We start from the raw sequence: 7106 nt of genomic DNA, 5'->3' as shown, positions 1-7106 counted from the left end.
TTTTTTTTAAATTTTTTTAAAATATTTTTATGCAAATTTTTTAAGCTTAAACCGTTTTGTAATTTGAGGGGATTTTTTCAAAAACCATCTTTAAGAAACAATTTTTATTTATAAAAAACTCCATTTTTGGAGGTATTTTCAAATCGGTCCAGCTCGCTTAAATCTTAATATTTTTCCGAAATATTTTGGTGGACGTCGTAGAATATAATAGATTTTATGATTCCAATGGAAAAACAGTACCGATTTTTTTTTGCATGGAGAGTGATGCAGTCTAATGTACATACATATGTATATGCATGCAGAAAATAATATTTCTTACTCCCATAGAAATTGTTTTGGTAACTTTTGATTTTTAAATTTTAGCAAAAGTCATTATAAACCATTTATGAGATTGATTGCGTGGGTCGCATGTAATAGACCTGAATTGACATAAAGTGTAATATATCTATGAATGTGGATATATGAATAACGACCGCTTAAAATCGATGTCAAATTTGTACTTTCTCTGTAGAAATTTTAGGCTATATTATGTAGTTTGACTATTTGGTCAATTATGCAAATCAAATGCTTTGTATTGCATGCGCTCCACGTCAGGTTTTAAGAGCTCGAAATGATGGTTCCAAAACGACGCATAGAATTAAAAAAAAATTGTATAATTTTTATAAAATTTGATATTCAAAGTTTGAGTCGCTGATTGCAAAATTTAGTTCCCAAAAGCCTTTCGATATCGAATTTCATAGAAGTCTGAAAATTTTCTAAAAACCCATCTGCCATATTAGATCCGCCATTTTGAATTTGTAAATTTATTTGGTTGGCCGATTGCTCTAGAAAAATGGCTCTACTTTCCAAAAATTTTTTTTTTTTTTCATGAGTGCAAAAAAAGTTTAATTTTGTCGGACGGTGTTATAGTTCTCTCTTTTTTAATGGTATAAGCCAAGTTTAGGCGAACTCTGCGCATTGATAGTCAACTATTTTTCATTATCAGTATATAGCGGGGCAGAGGAAGATGAGGAAGCTAATGCTTTGGCTTAGGCCGATGCAACCTAGCCGCCCGTTATTATGCCAAATATTGTTTAAATCTAGAAAATTTATGGGTTTCTAATACACTACTATATAATTTTTAACATTCGCATAGGAAGAAAGTAGTTCGATTATTTGCGGGAGTCTCTTCAGGAAATTGCTTGACTCTATCGCACGCGAGCTAAAGGGTCCAATGCAGAGATTCGAATGCAAGATAAGCGTCGATAGGATTGTATTAGTGTGAATGGCATTTCTACAAATTGTTGAGGCTTATTGCTGACCAGCCTTCCCCTCGTTAAAAGACATCTCTCTTAAGAGAAAGAAATATTTTGCCCCCAACAAACTAAAGCCTAAATTTAATATTAAAAGTTAAGAATGCCAACTTATTTCCAGCTGTTTCAATTACGCTCTAACGATTGTGAGTCACATCTGGTTCTTGATAATATACTTTTATGAGTACTTTGTGTATTAGATAAATTTTAACATAGCCATAATTTTATTGGGAGTTAATTTTTTTATTATACTCGTATTCTATTTCGAATATTCTGATATTTTGCAAAATATTCCGAGAATTACAATAATAATATTTATACGCCTACAAAATTCAATTTCCATTTGGCCAGACGCGAAAAAAATCGTTAACGGTAAAACTTCCATAATAATGACTTGGTAAATGGCAGATCAAATGTGGGCAATCACGACGCAACAGACAGGGTTAATTTGCTTTGGCAACAATCGCAATAAAGCAGAGTTAAAATAAGAAGCGTATAAAAGCAAATGGCAGCAGCCGCACACATTGGATATTAACATACGAATGTATATACATACATCTACATATGTACGCTACGCGCCAATATTTGTTGCTTTATTTGTTTGCATTTTTCTTCTTTCGTTTTCAGATTCCTCCGTGCATAGATGTAAAGAATGGTACACGCGTATGCAAAAATAATAATAATAATAATATTGCATGCTGTTACGAGCTGTAACAACAACAACAACAACAATAAACAGCAGCGATGACAACAACAACCATAACAATTTTGTTAATAACAAGAAAAGCAAAAAAAAATTAACTGCAGCTAGCAAACTCTTTTCCTGCTTCGCAACATCATTGCATTGCTTTTATGTATGTATGAAGGTAGACGTGTGTGGTATATGAACGTGCGGTATGCATGTGCATTAGGGTGGTCCAAAATTGCATGTGAAAAAAGCAAAGTGCGAAGTTTAGTGCGCTAGGATTGTTTCAAATCAGTCAGTATTCAGCGGTCGCTCAAAGCGCAAAAAAATTGTTCATGTTTTTTATATAAGTAAAAATAAACAATTTTTAAAAATCAATTTTTTTCGATCGGGATACTCTGTTTCACTTCAGCGGACTTCCAATAATAATACCCGATTTTTTTCATTTTGTATTATTAATGAATTTTTATGGTTCGCCATTTTGTTTTTGTTTTTAGTAGTTTTTGGGAGACCTATAAAAGGTAGTTACTATTCAAAAATGGTAAAATAAACAATTTGGTATTATTATTATTGCTAGTCTCTTGAAGAGAAACAAAGTTTTCCGAACGAAAAATATTCGTTTTCAAGTATTCTATAATATTTCTACGAAAAGTTGTTTTTTTCCATTTAAATTACACGTAAAATTTGAAGTGTATTGAGTGGCCACTAAATAAGTTTTGAGGTGAGAGAATTAAAATTCCAACTTTACTTATTTTGAGCCACCCTAATGTGCATACATTTATATGCGTGGCAGTATATGCATACAGTCAGCTGTCAGCAGCTTTAGCATCAATGTCGTTCGCAAACACACACACACACAAACCCATGCTCGCATAATAGGTACTGCCGCATAAAAATGCATCCTGTATTTCTCTGTCTGGCTGGCTGCCTGGCTGCCTGGCTGCCTGGCTATATAACGCTTGGCATTTCCGCTCGAGAACCACACAGCCGCACACACAACAACCACAGCTATGGCTGCATGCCATTTTGCCATCCACATATCCACATTTGCTGACACCGCAAATGTTCTGGCATACGCATGACGTATGAGTGATATTTTTGCAGGAATGGCAAATGTATAAAAGTTGTTTTTTTTTGCATATTCGTGTAGTATCTCATAACTTTAAAACGCATATACTAACCATATGTATATGAAAAAAATATATGTGAACATGCTATAAATATGTATTTAATGAAAATGTGAACAATAGCAAATGGGTGTCATAAAAAAGTAACACAGTGTGGCACAGTGAAAAATTATGTGCTTGGGAGTTGTGAATATTTCTTAATATCTGCACTGTGTTGCTCAAATTTGTGAACCAGTTACAAGTTTTTATTTACAAAGTTAGTTTTTGAGTACCTATGCGTAGTTATGTAGAAATATTTGTGGTGCCATTGCACATGGAAAATTTAAAAAAAATGTTGGCAAAATTTAATTATGGCTAAACAAGTAAAAAGACTGAAAACCCTAACTTTTTATTGATTGGCATTGAATTTATCACATTTCTGCGAAAACAAACCTTTGACGAAAGAGAGATGTTAGGGGTATTTTTTTTTTTTAATTTATGGTATTGACCAGTATGCGAAATAGTGCCAATTGACCTTATTTCCGTTGTTCTTGTTACATGCCACCTTGAAAGTACTTACGCTTTTTGAAACAAATTCTGAGATAGAAAAGCTTTTTGAGTTGGGGCGTTTTCAAACTGGCCGCCAAGATAGGTCGATCTTCTACTCAGCCATCGATATACAAAATTTAATTCCCTGAGAATGAGCTGCTGACTTATTAATACGTTTTGGCACAGGCTCTGACAACTTAAACTGACTTCTTCTCAGACCAACGTAGAAGATCTCCAGATTAAGCGTTCGATAAACGTTTTTGGTCCAGTTAAGACGGCTAAGAAATTCGAGAGATAATTTTGTTTGACAGTTTTTGAAATAACTGAATAAATTTAGTAGGTAGTGTTTTTTTCTGGAAACATTTTTTTCGAAGATAGACTTTGGGATTTAATAATAAAACAGCAAAGCGAGCTTGATGTTTCGAGAGACTAAATATAGACGTACTACCGAAAAATTAATATAAAATGGCGCACAAGAAATGGAAAAATATTTTCTTCAATCAAAATTTCTTAAACGAGTTTGCAGCTCTGAAGAAAATTTTATGTATGTCTTTCTTCAAGAAAATTTGCAGCAAAAGCAAAGTGCTTTTTAAATAAGCTGAAATAATGGAAAGCATTTGTTGTGATTTTCCTTGAGAGCTGGATTCTGAACTTTACCAGATTTAGCAAGAGAACTAATTTAGCGGCACTGGACCTCTCTAAAGTTATTTGATTCAAATGAATGGGGCTACAAGAAAACAATGAAAATTTTTCACTTACAATGTGGACTTTGTCGAATTTCAACATTGCCTTATTTATTGGGCCTAGTTATAAAATGTACCCATACTGTCGAAAGTGAAAAACTGGATGTTAAAATAAGGATACATTTATTTGGTATTTAGTTTTAAGAATTCTATATATTTGAACACTTTAAAGGCACTGTGCAATTTGCTAATGGTTCACACATTTACATACATATGTAGGTATTTATGTACATGGGGCGTTCCATACAAAAACGGACGGGGTTCACACTTCATGTGTTTGATTTGTTTCAAATTTTTAGGGCTGTTGCATAAACATTAATAATAAATAAATATGAAATTTGAGCTTGATTAATAAATTTTTAAAAACTTTACAGAACAAAAACAAAAACAAATCGATTTAATAGTTTTCAGATTATCTCGAGAGCGGGGCGAGGAAAAATTTAAAAAATAAATCACACATCAAAATTATCTATTAAAAGAAATATTTAAAAAAAAAAAATTTTTTCCTTTAAAAAATTTCACATACAAATTTTTTGAGTTAGAATTTTTTTACACCGAAGTTGAGTAAAATGAGTACATTACTGATTTAAAAATTTTTTAAATGATTTTTACAATTTTTTTAAGTATGCAGTTTTGTAGCCCATTAAATTTGCAAGTGCAAAGTGCAAAGGTAATTTTGTAACGTACCCATTTTACTCACCTTCGGTGTGAAAATAATTCATAACTCAAATTATTGTAGAGTGCACCCTATAATAATATACTTAAATATTGCGCAATACTCAGATCTACCATTTTGATTTTTTTAGTCTCTTTTTAAAATGGCATATTTTCAAAAACTATTTTTTTATAAAAAAAAAATGTATGTGAAAAATTTTTCAAGAAGAAAAAATTTTGATGAGTGTACGTGTGATTTTTTTTCAAATTTTTTCAACGCCCCGTTTTCGAGATATTTGGAAAACTATTAAATCGATTTGGTTTTGTTTTTGTGCTGTAAAGTTTTTAAAATTGGATTAGTCAAGCTCAAATTTCATATTTATTTATTATTTATGTTTATGCATAAACCCCAAAAATTTGAAACAAATCAAACACATGAAGTGCGAGCCCCGTCCGTTTTGGTATGGAACGCCCCACATACATATGTACACATTCAACGCAGTTTATGAACTAAATTAATGAAAAAATATCGTCTTGCCATTGTTTTAAGTTAACGGTATTTGCTTGGCTTTATTTTATAATATTAGATTTTGTTGCTCTTCATGCAAATGATGTTGCAGTACTAAAATATGTACGTTGTAGGCTTTTCGTGTTGTTGTACATATGTAGGTAAAGTAGATATCAACTCAATTTTATTTGATCAGTTAATACTCATAAGCTCATCCAGTATATTTTTCTCCGATGCTTATGAGTATTAATAAATATTCAGTATGCATATCTAATTAAAAAACATATATTTATATATGTATAAACTCTTTTAATTTTTTCTCAACCACGTAACATTTAAATTTTATTCGCTTGCTTAAACTCTTAAAGAATAACTCCCGTTTCCGTTTACCACAATCTTACCGTGCATAAGTAACCTATTTAATAAACTTGTATGTATACCTTGAAAGTCCTGGTTGGGTTCCAATTTATCTGTTTTATGTATTTTCAAAAATTTTTTTTTTTTCGAAATTCAAAAAAGATTTGTGTTTTAAAATATCATGATAACAAATAAATTTATGTTGATATAAAAAATTTCATATGGGTTGAAAAATATTTACAAAAAAAAAACAAAATATAATATTTACTATTTGGAATATTAAGTGAATAAATTGATACTCCAAAAACTCAACTAGCGATTATGCAATAAAAAATTAATTCGTGTGTACTATAAACGCACCTTCAAAATATTTATATTTTTTATTTTTTTTTTTATAAAATACGAGTAAATATAAAGTGTCAGAACATGTATGTATGCACATTAGACCATGTAAAAATAAAAATAAAAATCCTGCAATGCGACCGCAACTGACTCAGATTTTAGTGCTTCGAATAGTAATGATTCTTCATGAACCTCCCCCATCTCTAAGACGTCGCGCATCGAGTGTTTATTTATCCCATTGGAATTACACGTAAGAAAATGAGTTATTATGAGTCTTGAGGTATGAAAATTAACGTAGAGAGGGGAGATTCATGGAGGAACATTACTATGCCAAATACTAAAGTCTGAGTGAGATTGCGGTCGCATTCCAGGATTTTTATTATTATTATTATTTTTTTTTTTTTTTTTGTTTTTGACGTTAGACCAAGTGAACATATTTGCAAATTTGAAAAAAGAAACACTAACGTTTGTCTGAGGACAACAGAAAATTTGCATCCTTTAATAATAATAATAGATCGGCTCTTACACATAGTATGTTAGTGTTTGGCCGAGCTTCTCCTCCGATTTGTGGCGTGCGCCTTGATGTTGTCACACAAAGCGGAGGAACCTACAGTTTTATTCTGACTCCTAACGGCGATTGTATTTTTATGAGGAGCTGTTTTTCATTGCAGAAATACACTCGGAGGTTTGCCATTGCCTGCCGAGGGGCGACCGCTCCTAAGAATAAACCTTTTTTTTCTATATTTTTTTGCGATGTTGCTTTTTTTTGTTAGCTTATAGAGCTTTTTCAGTTACTCAGTCGTATGCAACGTTTTCGGCAAGAAATCGTTGGGGCCCGAGAAAAATTTATAAACCTTAATTAATATGTCA

This window comes from Rhagoletis pomonella, unplaced genomic scaffold (assembly GCF_013731165.1).
Source record: "Rhagoletis pomonella isolate Grant_MI unplaced genomic scaffold, Rhpom_1.0 Rhpom_scaffold_00011, whole genome shotgun sequence".
Lineage (NCBI taxonomy): Eukaryota > Metazoa > Arthropoda > Insecta > Diptera > Tephritidae > Rhagoletis > Rhagoletis pomonella.
The sequence above is the reverse complement of the archived record's forward strand: the minus strand, read 5'-3'. Positions refer to the sequence as shown.